We start from the raw sequence: 21841 nt of genomic DNA, 5'->3' as shown, positions 1-21841 counted from the left end.
TGTATGACGTAAGGTGATAAAGGGGTCACGATCATCGTCACAAAGAAGAAAATATGTAAATGTTGGACATGTTTGCTTTCTGCATAAGTGGTTCAATGTCTTCTTCCGCCATTCTTATCCTTGCTTTCCTTTTACATTCGAACTTCATATCATCGCCAACAATACTACCCAGGTATCGAAAACTAGTCACCTGTTCTATTTTTTTGTCGTCCTACTTCTATATTTGACTCAAACCGCTCTCCAATTACCATGACTTTTGTCTTTCAAACATTTACTTTTCATCCCATTTTCTTCACAGTCCTCCCTCAATTTTTTTTAACATTTTATTGATTTTCATTTCAGATTTCACAACAAGCGCCAAACCATCTGCAAACTGTATTCATCTAACCATTCTATCTTCTACCAAAATACCGTCTTCATTATACAGGCCATTGTTCATTACCTATTCTAGATAGATATTGAATAATATTGCCGAGAAATAACATCTTTGTCGAATTCCCGTTCCAATTGCACTCTTTGCTGTCATTTCCTTCCCTATTATAACACTTACTTGTTGGTTCATACATAAGTTTCTTATGAGTCTTCGAACTTTCCATCCCAACTCAACCTCCTTTAGAACTCCCAACAATAATTCCCAGTTCAAGCGGTCAAAAGCCTTTACTAGATCAATTATAATACTGGAAGTGGTAGAAATTTACCAGTACTTCCTATTTCAATACTGATCTTTATAGAACAGAAACAGCAAGAGATAACGAGATATTATTATTATTACTATTTTCTTTTATCTTTCAGTAGGCCAACAATAGGTTCCATCTATTCCGTTAACCCTTTATTCAAATCAGAAGTGATAGAAATTCACGATTTCCGATTTCAACGTTGATTGCTATAGAACAAATATGGTAACAGACAGCGGCAAGCACGTAAACAAAAATCAATTCAGCGTTTGAAAGAAAAGATACTATCTTCTACTGCATCTCTCTACTGAAAGAGAAATTACCATTACCCTCGGTTACGATATTGATTTCCATAGAGAGTAAGGCTTTTCGATATGGATTCGCCGTCCGAGGAATAGGTTCTATCTTTAATCCTATTCTTCTATCCCAATTAGAAGTTATAAGTGTACTACTTTCAGTTTCAGTTGAATACATATACTGTAGTTCGGAAATCCATTGCAGTATCATACTGTGAAATGAAACTCATTTATTCTTTCTCTACGACCATAGAAAGTGCTGTAACGTGATTAGTTTAAACGACTGTTTCGCGGAATACGTCATTAATGTTTAGGGCAATATCATGGTTCTCGCATTAGAGTTGCTGCTATTAACCCTCGAGAAGTCGCGCTGAAAAAGTAACGCGAGTAGTCGCGCGCGGTCAAAAGGACCGCACGAACATAATGGGTGATATCAATAAAAATAAGTAACTACTCCTGAGAAGTCCTGTTCGAGAATCGGAGTAACTACACCTGGAGTAATCTCCACCCTCAATTTTGTATCAATAAAACAAGCCACTACTCAGGTCTAGTCTGCTCCAGATTTATGAACGTTTTCTCGCGCTTCCTCTGCACGTAGCACTGAGTCGTATCAATAAAAGAAGTAGTTATTCATTTCTCCCTTCCGTCGCGTGGTCATTTCGTTGTTTTTAACTTATGGCGTAATATCCTAAACGCCATGGGAGGAACAAGTAGCAACGACAGTTTCAATTAAAATGCATTTGTGGATATTATAAAAGTTCCAGTGGTACTTTCAAAGTCACAGTTACCAGAAAGTAAACGAAGGAAAGCCGAAGCTTTGAAGGCAATTACAGTGAAATGCAACGAAATATCAAATACATCTACAAATGAGACACAAATCCAAAAGAGAATCTTTAATATCCGAGCGAGCATTAAGAAAAAAAAACTAATTTGAAAAAGAAAACGGGAAATAAGAAAGTAATACTGAAACCACGGGAATGAACTTCTTGGAACTGATGGATGTTGATTGGAATCCAGCAATATCAAGATTAGCACGACAAGTGCATATCACGTGTTGTCCAAGGTCTTTGTAGATTGTTTGGCTTTAAGAACGAAATCAGACACTTGGTCCTTTTGTTTCCTTTTTTAAATAGTCCAGCCAGTCACGTCATAAAGCACATCCATCTGATTGCGTTTTCCACACCATACATGTCCCCTTTCACCTTGGCATAAAAAAATATATATTCTCATGTATACACCCTTCCTATCAGCGTTGAGTTGAGTTGGTTTTGAGTTTAATGTCCTTTTCAGTAGCGAGGCTATATAAAACGAGACCCACTGAGTAACTTGGAATCCGAACCATATGAACTCCAGCCGGGAATCGAACGCGGGTCTCTCATACCAAAGGCATGTACGCTATCCGCTTAGCCACGAAGGAGCTCTTCCTATTAGCGTATTCGTCTCCAAAATACTAGGTTTCTTTATTGCCACGTGTTTCTAGTCAAGTGCTCCGATAGCACCCGGAAATGTATATCGTTCTTGCCACTCTGCCTTTGCTGTTTGAATATTACACACACCTCCGGAAACAATCAATTTTCAGATTTCGCAATAATCGCATCCATTACACTTGTAGTAGTCATAGACACAGTACTTTGAGCCACAACAGAATCCCCTGACATTCAATTCAGACCTGGAATCCCGGATCACTCACGTAAAGCAAGAAAACCCGCATCTTTTCGTCATTACGTAGTGCACCACCCCAAATTTCCGTTGATTCTCCTAAAAAATGTTGTGCTAACTACTTTACATTTTCTTTCATGAACCTATGTTTTTTGTAATCTCCATTTGCAACATTTCTATGCAATTTATAAGTTTTACTACATAGCAAAACAATCATATACTCTGCCATATTTTGCACGGAGTCGCCTATTTAGCTTGCTCCACAAATTTGGAGAAGTTACTAGCATCACAGAAGAGTCTTGATTTTTATTGATATCAAACGCGGAGTAGTTATTCGGCTCGGGAATAGAGGTGTGGTTACTTCAAAAGGGCGGGGCTTCTCCGAGGTCAGCCGAGACGACTAGTGCTCAGTTCTCTTTTTATTGATACCAATGCGAGTAACTACTTCAAAATTGGGCGTAATGAGTAACTTCTCCGTTTTATTGATATCACCCAATGTGTTGCAAATATCGTTTTAAACATTTTTCTTGTGTTAGAAACGTAATTTTGTATATTTTCTGATTAAGAGGGATAACATTTTTATTATTATAATAAGTTTTACAGTAATAACTATTAGAGGAACCTACAATTAGACATGTACTGTTTTTTTTTATTTCTTATTTGGAATATTTTTTTTCGTTACATATTTCTTTAGATAGATAGCTACGCACTGGTTTTACTGAAAATTCTAAATCTGATGACGATCTTTTGTTTTTGTCAATTCCTTGGTTCGTCTAAAATTAGAAATGCAATAGTAAATTAGTAAAATAAATACTATATAAACATAACACTAAAACAAAGCTTCACAGCGCATTTTACATTCAATTAGAGCTCACTCGTAGCTAAACGGTTAGCATACACTCCTTTGGCGTGGGACTTACGGGTTTGATTCCCAGTGGGAGCTCATGTGGCTCGGGTCCCACGTTAAGCAGTAGGTCCACGTCTTACATAGCTTTGATGCTGAAAGGGGCGCTAAATTGAAATCAAATCAAATTTACATTGAATTATTTTACGGTCCTGTTATTTTGAAACTTTACCTATACAGCACTACATTGAATTATTTTAGGTTATCTTCAAATTTACGCTGTTCTGACTACGGGTCTGCACTGGACTCATAAGTATCTTTGCAAAATAATCAACACACTCAGCTTCGGTGAGCGTTACTCCAAACTGCAATTCCCTGATATGAAGCACAGTCTTTGTTAGTAGGCCTACAATGAATAGAACAAGGGAACGTGAAGCTTAATAAAGGAATACAAGTTATGTATTTCAATTCTGGAGTTGGACTTAATTTAATACTGACGAAATTAGAACGGTCAAGAAAATCGATACCAATGAAATGGTTGAAGTAATTGACTTAGATTCAACTTTCCTAAAAGAGGATAAAAACATCACAATTCAATTACACTTCTATAATTACATTGACTCAAGAAATAAGGAAACAGTGCAGATGGATTCGCGCCGCACTGTGTTTCTTGACCACCACAAACTTACTTGGTCGGGGATCGAACCACGGAGGGACAAAAGGGATGAAGGGGAAAGGGGAGAAAAACATACATGCTCTGATTTACATTTCAATGGCTCTGATTCAATTTCCATGTCGAATTAAAATAACTTCCGATCAATTCTTAAGAAGAAAAAAAAAAGAAAAGGGTAAAAGCAAACAATTCAGGACAATGAAGGGCAAAAAACATAATGCTTCCACCATAACATGCTATACATCAATCGAAAGAGAATGAAGTGTAGTTACATGGTTTGCGGAATTTGTTATGAAATTGTTGTTTATTGTAAAGTAATCAGCTTCTTTGTAACAGAAAGTGTATTAATGTGCTGTTGTGAAATGAAAGGGAAGTGCATAGTTTAGTTAATGTTCCACTGAGCATCTTTGCAATACTTTCACCATTCTTCATAGAAATGTCGTCTATGGAACGTTACCTTCCACGCCAAAACAGAAATTTTCAGCTCTATGTGTTTAGGCATCACTAGTAGCAGTGAAATCGAGAAGACCCGTGGTGTTATGTTACGTACGTCACGGAAAAGGGGGTTAAGTTTATCCTGTACAATGGAAAGCGCGTGGACAACTTTCATTCGTTAAATTATTCAAATAGATCATACCTTCTAACAGCAGGAATTTACCGCAAACGTTTGTGACATCTGGTTAGCCAATAAAGTACGTAACCAACGAACTGAATGCGTGACGTACGTAACATAACGGTATTTGTTACGTACGTCACGGCAAATAATGTCTAGTCATTTCTGATAGTAGCCTTCTTTAGCAGTGGAAACAATATATATTAATTGTTCCTGAATCGAATAGTATTGTTAGTACAAATGGCAGCACTGCATCGACTGCTGCGTGTTCATTAGAGACAGGATTGTCTTAGCGTTGATTTCAGTTACGGTGTGTGTTGAAAGTGCACCATTGTCATTTCTTTTCTGCAACTTCCATATATAAATATGGCGCCAGTTAGCCCCAGAAGTTCACAACAGAAAACGCTAGAAAAGTTAAGTGAAGAAGAAAAAGCAGCAAATCGTGAGAAAGAAAAGCATAGAATGCAGCAGTACCGAAAGACAATGTCAGCATCGAAGGCAAAAAGTGCGTCGACAGACAAAAATACGGATGCAGAAGTCCGCAGCGAAAGGAACCGAGAAGAATCTGTCCTATCTGGATCCATTATGGGCTATCAGAATGCTGCATCGATAACATAGCCCTAGAAGAAAACTCAGAGTGGTTAAAAAATAGTGGAGCAGTTTGGCGTGGCACAAAGGAAAACACAACAATATAAAAGCATCGTACTAAGAAGCAACACAAAAGCAACCGTAATTAATATCTACAAGAGTGACAATATGTTCCGAATGCTCCCTGGGTAAAGGATACCGTTTTCATGTACAGCAATGATGGGAAAAAGGAAAGATGCAAAAGAGACTCATGATGTTTTACATCAGCGAGACACATAAGCTCATCATTACCGAATTTGCAAAAATATACCTATGAGTTAAACTAGTTTCCTAAACCTTCCCCCCAAAGAATGCTTTACTGTATCTAAGTAGGATCACTTATCTTGCTTAACTTGCTTATCTTGCTTATCCATACTGTGAGAACATTAAAAAAATGATTGGCGCCAAAGTGAAATGGAACCAGCTACCAATGACAAAGAACGTGCTTGTCGAGGGAAGTGTATGCGATACAGAGAGTGAGATATGTATGAAGAATAAGTGCATGACATGTACGAACGTTAAATATACAGCCAAGGTCTGTTGTGTGAACCGGAAGATCGTGATGAATTGGTTGAAGTTTATCAGTGGAAGAGAGACACCCTAGAAATTGTTCATTTTGACTTTCAATATGTGACAGAAATGGAGAAACAGTTACTAGTGTATCCGTGTCACATATACAACATAAGAAGACAAAACCAGGAGCTGAGCACCTACAAAGAAGAAATGAAAATATAGATGAAGTGGTTTTGAAGACAGACTTCGCAGAAAATTACGCAATTAAGCATCAATACGAAGTTATGGCCGCCCACTGGTCAAACGCAGCCGATCCTACTGTCACTATTTACATCACAGTAGCATACTTCAGCAATGGAGAGCGAAGTTAGGGAGTAATATCTGACACGAAAAACCATGGTACTTTCCAAGTAGACGTCTTCAATAATTTAAGATTTTGCTGGAATTGCCCATTAAAAAATACACCTGTGGACAGACAGAGCGAGCCAACATTTTAAGAACCGGAAATCCATTGTCTATCTAAAGGTACTAAATGAAATTGTACCAACAGAGTGGAACTTTCACGAAAGCTATCATGGTAGGTGGGCATATGATGGAGTTGGAGCAAAGATGAAAAGAGAAGTTTGGTTCCGTGTTCTTCAAGGTAAAATAATAATGAAAAACGCTAGTGATTTCCATTCCGTCGCTCTCAAAAATATCCAGCAAATTGAATACCCTTTTATATTGCATCAAGACACAGCCAACTATGACTTTCCCTTTGTTATACACTTCATGGACGTGAACTTACAGCAACTAAAAACAATCAAGTCCGCAAGATACGTTGTCCCTGCTAAAAGGTTTGTTGCTGTGATATACGAAACACAAGTCCCGATCTTGAAAAACTCGTACTAATTGCACATTGCAATTTACAGCACTAGTGGAAGTGATACATATTCAGATCGAGATGAACCTGAGAAAAATATTTCGCATAATGTCAGAGACAAATAGCTTCCCTCCCAAAATGTTGACATCAAAATCGGAAGTTATGTTGCAGTGGTGTATGTAGTCGGACCGAGACAAAACATGTGGGACACGTAACTGCTGTCGAAAGTGATGGAATGCACCGAGTGAAATACATGCGTGAAAGTGATCAGGGAAAAGACGAATTCTTTTGTCATCCACGTGTAGATGACTTTGATTCTGTGGAACGAAATCGCATCCAGAAAGTTCTTCCAAAACCCCGTGAGAAACGAGATCGCTACACTTTTGCCCACGAGTACCTGAAGGACTTGAACATTACTAATTAAAATGCACACTGTACATTTGTATGCACATTTTTATATTTTTCACACTATGTTGAATTTTGCGATGTCTGCTACTTCCAAACGACTGTGCGTTATCATCAACAAATATCAGTAACTTATATTTGTTCTATGGCTTTCCAATCGATCTCTCTTCGAGACTTTCAATTTTGCGTCTCCACTTCAAAATTGTTTCTTCTAGTCAAAGTGCACGCTGTTACGTACGTCACGAAATATGTGCGTACGTCACGCTAGTTATGATTTTTTTGCTAAGGTACCGATGCATACAAAACTCCGGTTACAATACAAAAATAGCATACCAGTAGTCACCTATACACGCAATTTTCTTCGAGCATACACATGCAACAGCAGAGCAGAATTTATCGTTTTCTTTTCGATGTCCGACTTCAATGTCCATTTAATTGTGCGTACGTCACGACGTTTTGCACATTTAAGTAATTTGTTTTTGGTAATTGATTGATGTGTATTTTATACCACCTTAAAGCTGCATTTCCTATCTGTCCAATAAAACAAGAAGTAAAGCGATATCTTTATTATGAAGGCCGCTACACTCAAAAGAAGACAGAAAATGAAGTCAACATGTTACGTACGTCACGTTGCTTTCACCCAAAAACATTATTTCCTCAAGAGTTCTCTCAGCTGCTTCGTATATTGTTGCAAACGGATTTTCAAAGAAAGATGGTCGTACAGGTAAGTTACTTGCTTTGCAGTTGTTGAAAGAAATATTAGACCCTATCTCTCCTGTCGTGTCCTGCATACAATAGACTACTTATCACTGTTTCTTTCTTTTCCGAAACAAGAAGCCAATGTCTTTGAAACCGATTGCGATTACTTTGCATTTCGGTTGTAATCAGATTTTACTATGGGAAACAAGGTTATACTGCTAATTCAAGTTGAAACAGTACTGGAAAATGTGTTCAAGTTACCGTAGTGAAAATGTCAGCGAAAAGATCATATGGGATATTTCGATCATTCTGAAACTTGGATATTTGGATAGGGCACATACTAGTTCCTAAATAAAATTTTGACCCGACTACGGTAGATCCTATAGTATTGGAGCTATGGACGTATAAAGTTCATTTATTCATGTTTTCGGCAGCCTATAACTCCAAAAGGAAGCATTTCTGCACCCAGGTTGGTCTGTGTTTTTGGTTTTATCTTGGTCTCAGGATAGGTTTGCCATATTTTGAAATTAGAAAAGCGGGGAATTCTAAACCGTACCGATGTGAACTTGTGTATTACAAATATTTTTTCTACTGACGATCCTTCTGACCTTTTTTTTTTTTTTTTTTTTTTTTTGTGATTTCTTTGTTAAGCGACACTTCCAATGTACTTTTCTAACAAAACTAAAGTAAAGCAAATTTAGTTTTTGCCTTTAATGTTTTATTAAGTTCAATAAATGTCAGTCTCGAATTGTAAAGTAAGTATTAAGTAAGTACAGTAAGATATCTCTAATAAGGATATTTGTAAGACAAGTTTTCAACAACAACAACAACAACAACAAAAGCGATATATGGCAGATGTTGTTTATACGGTTTTCTCTCTAAGAAGTACAAAATAATTCCTAACTTTTATCGTAAGAAAGCTAAAACATATTTAGGAGTCTTGGTCCATCTCTTATAAAATTTCTAGTCATTTTCAAAGTTTTCTACTTGAATCATACTACTAACATACGGAATTACCACAGTTTCACAATATATGAAATACAGTATAAACATTTTAAAAGAAAAATTACTAATAATGAATCTAATCTAAACGGTTTGGGTACAAAACTTCGCGGTCAGAACCTCGTGGCGACAACCTCGCGGACCAAAACCTCGCCTCCCAAAACCTCGCGGCTCAAAATCTCGCCGGGCCGAAACCTCGCCTGGTCAAAACCTCGCCGCCAAAAACCTCGCGGGACAAAATCTAGTCTGGCCAAAACCCCACCTGGCCAAAACCTCGCCGCCCAAAACGTTGCGGGTCAAAATCTCGCCGGGCCAAAACCTCGCCTGGCCAAAACCTTGCCACCCAAAACCTCGCGGGCCAAAACCTCGTCTTCCAAAACCTCGCGCCCCAAAATATCGTCATACCCAAAATCTCGCCTGACCAAAACCTCGTTGTAATGATCTCGCGACACAGAATCTGGACTGGTCTAAATTAAGCGAGACGTAGTGTCGCCTGGGAAGAAATGTCGTTAGGATAAAACCTCTTCACGACGATTTCTTCAATGTAGAATGTTCTATATATTACTATATGTATATATTTAGTAATAACAGATAATTACATTAAAATAATGACAAGAAAAATTCTAATGCATGCTTTGGAAATCTATATATATAAAAATTAAATGACTATGTTTGTTACATTACACCTCTTGAGCCATCCTACCGATCTCAATAAAAATTTCAACATAGATGAGGTTCGAGCCTAGAATGTCTTTTATAATTTCACTTTGTCGGCACAACAAAAGGGAGGGGGAGTGATATATATATATATATATATATATATATATATATATATATATATATATATATATATATATATATACAGAGCCGTAGCTAGAGATTTCGGCGCCCGCGGCGAAGTAGAATTCGGCGTCCCTACTCTCACCACACCAAGCTCTTCCTTCCTTTTTTTCTTTTTACTTATAAGAAAAGCCGCAGATATTGTTATAGTACACTGAATTTTTATTAAGCTGCAAGCGAGATTTTGGCCCACGAGGTTTTGGCGGCGAGGTTTTCGTCACGCGATGTTTTGGGTGGTGAGGTTTTGGCCTGGCGAAATTTTGGCAACGCGAGGTTTTGGCCCGGCGAGATTTTGTCCGGCGAGGTTTTGGCCCGGTGAGATTTTGTCCCGCGAGGTTTTGGGTGGCGAGGTTTTGGCCGCGAGATTTTGTCCGTATCCCAATCTAAACAAAATGCTAAGGATACCGTGGTTCAATTTGTAATCATTTCTGAATATATAAAGACTAGTTGAAGATATAGATTACGTAACAACATAGACTTGTTCAGTTGAACTGGACAGAATGTTATCAAAGAAATATGCACCCATGAGATATATTAACTGTCGAGGAAATAGATTTATTTCCGTTTTTCATCTTCATTAAACTTAGTAATGATTTCAAGGTTTCCCCCGGGTAGGCTTACCATACGTCCTAGATTCAAGCCCGGTCCGGAAAATTGTCTGGAATTAACTAATGCCCGTGGGAAATTTCGCTGTGTTTGGTCAAGTGCTTGGCTTGTAATTCTGTCTTGTGCTGATATTTAGGAAAAAATCAATAGCGATAAGGTGTTCTTCGCAAGAATACTTTACTCAGGAAAAAATTAAGATAATAATATAAAAATATATTTTAAGTATAGAAAATGAGCATAAGCATTTTTGAAACTTAACATCAGACTTTTCTTACCTTCTCAATAAACACACGCCATTCTTAAAAATATCCAGAAATCATGGTAATCCTACCCCGGGGGAATGTTGAATACACGGAGGGTGAAAGTAGCAAAAATACTGGTAAGTCACGGTGAACATGACGAGAGATATGTTTGTGGGGGAATATTCCTCCTGAACAACCTCCTGAAATCACCACTGATTTTACTAACATTTATTTTACTGAAAGGCTAAAGGGGGAGTTTGCGCCCAAAGCATCATCATATCTGATTGCGGCAATGTGTGAACTAGTGGCCATTAAGAAAAAGCAAACACGACAGAAGATAACACATTTGGCTTAAAAATAAAATTTTGCTACCACATTTTAGCAACACTGTACATGACTAATATGGTTGAGGGTTGGGCGTATACTATATCGTATGAAGAGCAAATTACCCTATCTGTACGTTTAAGACCGTATGTCTGGCAACACTGATATAGTAGCTGTCAGCAAATAACAAACAAGAGATAAAATTCGGGAAGAAATTGAACTTCCTGTTTGTGTGTGCATGTGTGTGTCGGTCGAAAAAGCAATCCTTTTCGCTTTTCGCTTTGTACGCTTTCCTTTCTCCTCACAAATACAACTTTGCAATAACTTATCAGATGATAAAAGTTGTTTGACTAGTTTGGCTGCAAGAAGGAATCATTGGAGAGGTGAAGGAACCGAACTGGCCATTACTACTTTTGATAACACCCGAAACTTCGATAATACTCAAAATGTCGATTATACCCGAAACTTTGATAATACCCGAAACTTTGATAATACCTGAAACTTCGATAGTACTCGAAATGCCGATAATACCCGAAACTTCGATAATACTAGAAATGTCTATAATACCCGAAACTTCGATAATTTCAAATACTCGAACGGTTTCGAGTAACCGATAACAACTCGATAAATTTTCACTCCCGAAGTTCGATATCAGCCTCAGCCTTATCGAACACCCCTAATTTAGCTATGCATCATCTTCCCAGAATCTCTCTTCTGTTTCTCTGTAGTATGGTATAAAGCACTATAAATTAGTTTGAGAGTTAACAAATGACTGTTCTATATCTTTCATGTTTTAATTTTAAAATTTTCTTCTTCTTCTTCTTCTTCCTACTTATTTCGTTAAGTGCAAAATGAATAGTTTTTTCATATCTTACTGTTTCAACTTCCTTCTGTACAGATGAGCAAATGTGTAAACAGTAAAAACTAAGGACTTGTAAAACAACAGCGAACAAAATGGAGTTGAATGCACAATGTGGATCAAGATTACTGGTGAATTACACGTTTCCTCCCACTTTTCACTATATATAGGGTGGCTCAAAAGTAGGTATGCACCCCTGCATTGATCAAGTACAACATCTAGCTTATGGATTTATTTGCCTCGACTGTTCTGGGCTTAAATTATAAGTAAAAGGGCGTTAAAAACAAATAATAAAGAAACTAGGTCTGTTTGATAAAAAATAAGAATTAAGTAAGCTGATCAGTACGGGACCGTGTAACTACTTTTGGGCCACCCTGTATTATAACCATTTCCCTTATCCTCGAAACATAAATGTGAGGCATTAAAGCACCGAAATAAGCACCGAAAATACTTAATAGTTAACTTTTGGCATACCTTATTCTATTCTTCCTAACTTTATATGAAACTACATGAACTGACATAAAATAAAGGTACCGGTACTTGCGGTTGACATGGAAAGTTGAAATTTGGTATGATTGTAACTTCCGGAACTAACCCACAGAAAAATTGCCAAAAGTGAATATTTTTAGTTTTTAAGGGGTCTAAAGGAGCGATGAAGAAATTTTTAATATTATTTAAGTGGGCTTTTTTTTTTTTTTTAAAGACTTATAATCTCATATTTTAGGTACTTGGAATTGGAATAAAAACTTGAAATTCCATATGCTTGTACGTTTTTGTTAGCGTTAGCCAAGTAAATCACCAAAAATAAAAATTTCCAAGTTTAGGGTTGTTTTACGGGTAATTGAAAAATCTTTTCCGTGTTATTTATATGGAACATCTATACCTCAAAATGTTTAGGCTCTTCCGGCAGGATTAGAATGATGAAATTCGGCATGATTGTAGCCTTCCGGGACTAATCCACAAGAAAATTGCCAAACGTGATTTTTTTTTTTTAGTTTTAGTTTTGAAATGGTCTAAATTGGGTGAAGGAATTCCCATGGTATTTAAATGGGCGTTTTCATGGGATACAAAATCCTATCTTTTAGACAGCTAAAATATGAAAATAAAATTGAAATTTGGTAGAATTGTGAGCTTAAGAGGTGCGAAGACAGGCGGAGTAAACGCGGGGAACAGGGGTTGAAGCCCCCAGCTGGACCAAAGGATAGTCTATATATTAAAATGCTAGGTTTATATGTTTGTCTCCAATCCTTTCAAGAATAAGATCTCGAAAACCACAAGCGCTAGAAAGGTTCCGGTTTCGCTGGTCGATTCCAAATTTTGTGTAGATTGTCCAGTTTAATTGAATATCTAAGAAACGTGTCCGTTATTTTTTATTACATTTTTTAGTGGTACACTGGAATTGTTGAAATTTTTAAAAAGTAAGTAAATCATCATACTCTATGAGTTATACATTCCAACGTAACATAGTTGTATGTAGGGGTTGTATATCTCTCAGGCGTTTCTTTCACAGTCAAATTATAATGAGAAACGAAGCATAACCATTTCTCCAGGCTAAGATGAATCTTTATTGTTTGGAGTGTTTTGCCCAATGAACGCTATATATAACTGACATGATAATTAATTGTGTATGTAATGTATTTGCTTATTACATGAGACATGCAAAACGAAATAAGCCACTGATCATACATGAATTAGAAACTTCAAACGGAAGTATGCTCAATCTTGCAAACGGTGCGAGATATTAAAAAAATAATCGCAAAAATCTCCCCTTTTTGGTATTACTTGCCTACTTTTATCAAGACGTCTTTTACTTGTGTCTATAAAGGGACATGTACAGATGTTGTGAGGATGACAAGGAGATTCATGCTCATGTGTGAATGATGCGCTGTGTACAGAGAACAGGTTCAGCTAGTTTATTATTATTGTGCTTAGTATATGCTTTGAGCATATCTCCCAGGAAGGTGAACAATACATTATGTAAATAGAGTTAGCCAGGTGAAAATATGTCCGTAGTTTGGCATTTCATAATATACCTAAATATATTGGGCCTTCTGCAGAGTCGTTCTGACGCGTGATTAGTGTCTTACTAAAGGGTTCGACTAACATGTTTCCTGCAGTAGTGAGGCATTTAGTATAACGCTAATCATACGTGAAAACGACTCTGCATAAGGCAGATTAACCTTAAGTATAGTAGGAAAAAAAAGAATGAGAAGACAGGCTACTTCGAATTTAAAAAAGTACCGAAAACATATTATAAAATCCACATGACATTGGTCATGACAAATACTATGGGCCTTATGTAGAGTCGTTCTGATGCGTGATTAGTGCCATATTAAAGATCTCGATTAACATATGTTTCCTGCAGTAGTCAGGTATTTAGTATGATGCTAATCATACGTCAAAACGACTCTGCATAAGGCCCTGTGTGTAAAAAAAAAAAAAAAATGTTCAGAATTTTCCCTACGTTCCTCTGAGATAATAATCAGACAGAAAAAAACATTGTATGACTAATTGTTTAATGACACTCATATATTTTGCATCTTTTTAACGATTGAATTTTCAATTCAACATTAATTGTAGGATATGGTATAGGCCTACATGAAGCTGCATCAGTTCCCGAAGGAGCAGGACGCTCATACTTTTAGTTATTATTCATTGAGTATGTACGAACTTACAAAGGGGCAGTAGCGTAGCGGGAAGTTTTGAAATGGGTAGGCTGATATTAGATTCGTAGCTGGAGGGTGGCTAGGAAAGTCCAGTCCCCTGAAATTTGCAATTGTTTGTTGTATGTATATTTGAGTGTAAACTGAATTCAAGTTGCCCCCCCCCCAAAAAAAAACATCCCTCCCTTATTTAAACGATCACGTTTTACTGTTCTGAATACGGACCTGGCTGTAATGCTTGATAGAAAAATGTTAATCCATGCACTATATTTTTCATACAATGCAAGAAAAAGTATAATACAGTTCTGCTTCTTATTCCTCTTACATATACAGTTTCCTTACATATGCGATACTCGCATATCACAGAAACACTGTATTACTGTATTTGTTTCAAAGAAACAAATAAAAGCAAATATAGAGCTATCTTAATTTTAAATTCCCCAAATCATAGACACAAACTTAAGCACTTCACCCACCACAACGCATATCAGCATATTAATGGAAAACAGTAGTGCAACAGCTCACAGTAAATTTACGCTTTTTACAGAAAAAAGCTATTTTTAGATTGAAAATACAAAGAGAAAAAAAGAAAAAAGAAAGAAAAGAAACTACACTTCATCTGAGGCCTCATTCAGTATCGATCTTCGCACAACTTGCGGGTCGCGACGAACGCAAAAAATACAACAAACAATTATACCTGCTATATCAATTATCGCCAACTAAAATGTAAATTTTACGCTGCGATAACGCAAACCGGTACGCAATAAGCTCCCTGATTCATTAGTACTATTCATAATAAGATTTTTATTCACTCTTTTTTTTCTTTGTCAGAACTTGTGACTGAATGCGAGATCCTAAATTTTTCATAGTCTTTCTGTTTTATGCTTTCTTACAAGACCGCGTCCTGTCGCGTTTGTTTCCCCAAACACCCGAAAGGCTAGCCTTTCGTCAGCATTCGTCCACTTTCGTTGTTTCGTGTTGAATTTGTGTATTGCACATGGTTTTCGTCTGCTAAGGGTGACGGGAAAGCGATTGTCACCGCCCCATTCTGAAGATTACATGAGAAAGGCGGAAGGCTAGCGGCAACATTTCAGGCTGATATATTATTAAATGGATAGGCTAAGCCTTATAGCCTTAATGGACACTACGTCCCTGCAAAGGGGGAGGGGTAACAAAGCGACTTTTATTTACTTATCGACTGATACGAAAATAAAAAAGAACGTACCTGTATTCAGCTTTGTTGTTCTTCTTACCTGTTGTTTTTCTTTATGACTGCTGATCAGTGTTGCTACAGTCCTAGCTCTGAAATGGGCTGAAAAATAGTACCAAATTGAAACAAAAAGGGCTGAATTTTATACCAGTGTACTACACGGCTCTATAACACGAAACTGAAAGAGGTAATATTCTAAAACAACCCCCCTCTTCCAAGAGCATAAATCAACGTGTCGATATAGATCTATAAAACGCAGAAATGTTCGGATATCTTTATATTCGTAAATATGGCGTCACTAATAAACAACTTAGCCCTCTAAGCCAGCAATTATGTCAATGTATTTTTCGTGTTATTATCTTTGGTGTAGAATCTTTGCAATGACATAAATTATAGACTTACTTGAGCACACGCTGGTCTTGTTCAGAATATTCAACACTTGATTCAACGTGTTTGTGTGGTTCTATTTCTTTTTAAGGTTTGAAGATAATGTTTCCACCACACTGCTTCCTTCTCGTCTCCCTCATACGTGGTGCGCATGCGCCCACCTAGCGTCATTTGTATCCCAGTATAGTTCGAATTACGAATTTTCTACACAAAGTTCCTAAGTGTTTAGCGGTGCAACGCCGCAGGATACAAATTCAACAGCATTTTTAAAGAGTCCAACACACAGTATCAGTAACGTGAGGTGCAGGAGAAATCTTACCGACACATTAGAAAATGTGACAAGTATTTGTTAAATGGTGCTGAATTGGGTAGAATTGTGCCAACTTTTTCACAAAAGTGGCTGAAAATGCCAGCGTGGTACCAACGGGCCGATGAATGACAAAAAGGGCTGAATTTGGTACAATTGTACCAAGTGTGGCAACACTGCTGCTGATGTTCAAATGTCTGAGCTGTATGGAATAGTACCAGGTCAACCGTGATTGCTTAGCGGTGTTTGCAGACAGAAAGGAAGGTAGGGAGTCATTCCGTACAGGTTTTCGTGAAGAGAACGCAACGCGAACTTTGCTTTTTTATGTTTACTTTTAGTTTCTGGTAATTTCCATGCGAACTATATTTCGTTAATTCAGTCACGTAGTACACTTTTGCATAGACAACAGATGGTGAATTTGAGGCTTTGATATCAACGGTGACAGTCAAATATTTCCAATAAGATGATACACACAACATCTTCACATATCTTTAAACAAGAAACATGTGGCTAAGCACAAAGAGAAGTAAAAAAATATCCATTTGATAAAACTGCAAATTTTCTTTTAATTTTGAATGATAGACTATTCTCTTTTTAGGCCTATTCCCTTTATTGCAAAGAGTAATGAGTAAATATTAGGAAACAACAGTTCAAAATCCATGAATTGCACACAAGAGCTCCCTTGTAGCTATATACGTTAAGTTGCAGGTCCATGTCTCATACAGTCTCTGTGTTGAAAAGCACGTTATACTCGAAACCAAGCAACCGACACATTCAATACTTTGCAAATAAAAAAATATGCACGTAATCTACTGGAGGCTGGCTACACCTGAGATCGTATGACTGAAATCAAAATACGATTAAAAAAAAAAAATCTTAAAGTGAATGACGTACGTATATAGCCTATCATTGATTCAAATAATCACTATATATATTCGCTTTAAAAAATTTTATTTTTCTAAATTCGTATTTTGATTTCAGTCACACGATCTCAGGTGTAGCCAGCCTCCAGTAGATTACGTGTTATATTTTTTATGTGCAAAGTATTGAATGTGCCGGTTGCTTGGTTTCAAGTATAACGTCCTTTTCAACACCGAGACTGTATGAGACATGGACCTACAACTTAACGTATACCCTCGTGGGATATTTTGTGTTCTATGTACGTAGAAGAGTAGAATGAAAACTAAAACTTACCTTTTCAGTAGGAAGGAAAAAATCCTGCACAGCTATAGAAAAAATGTCGAATTAAATTTGTACGCACCTACAAACCTTCTTGACTTAGTTTCGAAATCGCTACAGAAATATTTACATGCATTGTCACACGTTAATATCAATATAGATAATAGCGAAACATGACTACAAATCGAATTCTTCGTCCGATTCGACCTGTTTATCTAATCTGGAGGTCACCATGTTACGCTGCTCTTGCATTCTTAACTGTGAAGAACCCTGAACATATGGTGACAAGGACAAGCTGTCTCAATTAGCTGAATATGCATCGATTGACAAACCGGAATGGAGTAAGTAAATTGTTATTATAGTCTCTACGCCCCTAACATGCGAGTGAGTAGAGTTCAGGGTTGCCAGAAGCACGAGGGATGCAAGCAGGACGAGAAGCTAAATACTGCAGTTCGACACAACACAGCACGATTAAACCACGGTTAAACGTTTCTGTAAGGGACTCTGTCTTCAGCGGAAAGCTACTACAATTGAGGAGTTTGATGCAATTAGGGCATAAGTTGAAACATGCAGTTGGAGAAAAACGATGTTGAAAATTTAAGTAGTGTTTTTTTTTTCTTATAAAACAATGTAATATGCTGCAAATTATTCCGATATTGAATTGAAATGTTACCAGGAGGCTAAACAAGAATGGCAAAAGCCACAAATACGTTTGATGCTAAAAAGGCGTAAACTCGCTTACGCCCTTATTACATCAAACTCCTCAATTGAGAAGCTTGGGGGAAGACAATGATGGCATGTCACATTTTCTAACTTTCGAGTAGATTGGAAAAGAAAGATCAATATTCCTATGCAATACAATACAATAACACATACACAAACAGACTTCTCCTGCCATCTGCAGGTTCTTTCCCGAAATGAAACTTGTTTACATACTGTTCTGTGGTGCAGTTTCAACCCATTCTACCTAATAGCTCAATTTTACCAGAAGTGGAGTTCACTATAGTCTTCCCCGAACCGTTTAATTAAGAGTGAGGAAAATATGGTTTCTTGAGTTTTATGTAATGAAATATCTGTTAAGAAGCTGTGCAATATGAAAACGAAAAACCTTTCTCTGGGGTTAAACAATGACGAACTTTGTGAGCTCCAAAAACGTTGCTTTCATTTTTCCCCTTACCCTCTAACACAGCGTTTCCGAACCTTTTTCAACTTGCGGCACACTACGGGTGTAACTTGGATTCTCGCGGCACACTTATAGATATTATTATTTGTAAATATGAAATACAGTGGTATTTTTTTCTTTGATTACTGATGTCCTTCGCATGGAGAAGAAAGCTCGATCACTGGGTTTTTCCCGTGGTAAATCACTATGCTTATTTTTCATTCTCATTTAAAAACATAAAACAACTGCAATGAAATGTTGGACCCAGGTTATTAAAAATATGCTTTCTTTTTCGAAAACTGCATCCAATCTTTTACTAAGAATGCAGATCACTAAATAACGAACGAACAAACGAATCTCTTTTACTTTTAAAACACAAATGTAGATAATTTGTCGAAAGGATTGAATGATATTTTAAATTTTCAAGTTACGAAAGTCTGCAACAGTAAAGAAGCAATAATGGTCATAACAATAACAAATAATTTTTCCAACATTAGAAATGTACAGAAAAGTAGCACGGCATGAAACTTAAAATTGTAGATTTATAGTAGAGGTTCATAGTAATGTGCAATACAAATATACATTTTCCCCTACGTTTTGCAATTTGATTGCTATAGAATTAATAATTTTGTTTTGATTTCCTCGCGGCACACCAGCGGCCCATTCACGGCACACCAGTGTGCCGCGGCACACCGGTTGGGAAACGCTGCTCTAACATTTAAAATAGAAAATTACAACGAATATACACGAAGTGAAGTGCATTGAAATTAAATCTAAAGTAGCAATGCAATGGAATGTACAGTGATGTCCTTGAGGCTCAAACAGACGGATGATTAATGAAACCGAATAATTATGAAAATTGAATTGGAGGGATGAGAATGTAAGAGAAAACTGAACAATCTCCAAAAAACCCACCAACACGATGTTATTCACCTCTAAATAACATTTCCTCAGAAGGAACCAGGAAGCCCTGGCAACAGAGATGAGTTATTTACCACTGAGCTAGCGTGCCCTCAATTGTAATGCGACGTAACGTCTTGGATACTAGTTGATATTATAACAATCAATCATTCATTGCAGTTCTCATATGAATCATTTTATTTTAAATCAACCATGTTCGTTATGTTTGATTTTTTTTTTTTTTTTTAATTTTGATTTTATCTGAGTTTAGCGTCCTTTTCAGCTAACTGAAACATGAATTTACAAGTTAATGTGAAATTCGAACCTCATAAACTCCCGCCGGGAATCGAACCTGGCTCTACGCTATCCATATAGCCGTAAAAGAGTTATGCTCCTTATCTTATACTTCATTGTAATTGAAAGACATTGAAACTAACGTGTTGTTGCCAGTAGTGTGTTATAGTTGTGCTGGACACTTTGGGAAAAGGGATCTGCAACTATATGGGTTGAATAGTTAAGGATCTTCGCCTTGATCACCTCTATTGTTTCAAATTTTAGTGGACAACTTAAAGATAATGAAAAATGTAAAAAAATCAGAAGGTCAAGTAGATCAATAGTTCTCAACCTTTTTTGATTGACGATACACTTTACTGAACGTCTAGGACATCGCGATACACTTGTTTGATATATTTATTATAAATAATAATAATATTAATATTAATATTAATAATAATAATAATAATATTAATAATAATAATATCTATTATAATAGTGAAACCAATTACTTTTTATAATGACTTTATATTGCACTGAGCATTATTGCTACCACTGGAGTTAATTGACTGGTACAGTCTGTCTCGATTTTAACGAATTATTATTACATTGTTCATAATTTTTAAATTCTAAAATTTTGCTACACACCTTAAGGGACTGCGTGACACATCAAGGTGTCGCAACACATAGATTGAGAGCCACTGAGCTTGATAATATATGATAATAGCTTTTTTCCTTATCTTTTCTTATAGGTTAGAAATTTTAGTATGTGCAATTTATGATGTCTTGTTACGCATTCAAACTTCAACATAATATGAAATGTCTTGACAAGCCTGGACTTAAGCCTTTTGGACCGATTATTCCCATTTAGGCCCCGCGCTAAAGTGCAATATACTCTCGGCTTGTCAAGAACAGACAACACATTGCAAGTTGGCTGAGAACTTAAGTCCAACCAAAATTATTCTCAATTGGATCCCGCACCTCTTAAGACCGGCTCCGAGGTCTTGAAAACAATTTCAGTATTACTTCATTCAATAGCATTTTCCAGCTACTATCTGGCCACGTCCTAAATTTGTATGCTTTTCATCGTCGGCAAGTTTTTCACTACAATTCAAAACTACTAAAAAGTATCCTGATTGAAAAAAATAATACTGATATTTGATAATTTGCCTTCAAACACATTTCTATCTCCTAGGAATCGAATCTAGGTCCTCACGAAACAAATATCAATATCCAATCAGTGAATCAAATGGATTTCATTACATGTTATGCAACCGATTCATGAAATGTAGCGTAAAAGCAAGGATAGGAATGGAGAGGGAAGCCTTTAGAAGTAAGAAAAATCTAATTTGTGGAAATATCAATAAAAAAAATTAGAAAGACATAAAATGCTTTGTCTAGAATATTGTTAGTGTATGGGGCAGAAACATGTACATTCCGGAAAAGTGACGAAAAACGACTGAAAGGCTTTGAAGTGTGGGTGAAGAAGAATGGAGATAATTAGTTGGGTCAAAACGAATGAGAGGATATTAGAAATGGTGGGAGAGAAAATAACAATTTTAGATATTATTGTGTGAAGAAGAATAGAAACTGGTTGGGTCATTGGCTAAGAAGGAACTGTATCATTAGGGTTGTGCTAGAGGGGATGCTGACAGGAAAGAGAAGTAAGAGGCGAAGGAGTCTTCAATTAATGGACGGTATCAAAACAGAAAAGTCTTACGTGAAGATGAAGAAGTCAGACAACATTGCATAAGAGATGTATCATGCTGGTTGTAGAAAGACACGGAGCACTATGAAAATTCCTTATAATAAACGGCAAACCTTTCAGTGCGTAACTCTAATTACTAATAGTACTAAGTCAAACTAACAGATGTCGCTACGTGTGTTATCAGTTACCTGCTTGGACCTAATAGAAGTTATCTGCTGGGTAGTTCTGCTTAACGAAGTACTTGGACAATTGCGTAAATAAATATGGTATGGAGTTTGGGATGGGTGCTTGACAAACTTAAACATGAATAAATA

At 36.8% G+C, this 21841-nt stretch overlaps 1 protein-coding gene across 3 annotated transcripts in view; it reads right to left on the bottom strand.

Moving 5' to 3' along the window:
* LOC145664256 (UDP-glycosyltransferase UGT5-like) overlaps nt 1–17796 on the bottom strand; it is a 59946-nt gene extending 42150 nt beyond the window's left edge. The window contains exon 1 of one of the 3 annotated variants that reach the window (XM_081730760.1): nt 17500–17796. The gene's annotated coding sequence lies outside the window, so the exon portion shown is untranslated. Of the gene's footprint in view, nt 1–15626; nt 15682–17499 lie in introns of those variants that run through there. The other 2 variants (XM_081730762.1, XM_081730761.1) reach the window with 2 other exon arrangements.
* Nucleotides 17797–21841: the final 4045 nt, after the last annotated feature.

The sequence above is a fragment of the Thermobia domestica genome, chromosome 11 (genome assembly GCF_964235325.1).
Source record: "Thermobia domestica chromosome 11, izTheDome1.hap1.1, whole genome shotgun sequence".
NCBI classification, from domain to species: Eukaryota; Metazoa; Arthropoda; class Insecta; order Zygentoma; family Lepismatidae; genus Thermobia; species Thermobia domestica.
Note: the sequence above shows the minus strand (reverse complement) of the source record. Positions and strands in the feature narration are given on the sequence as shown.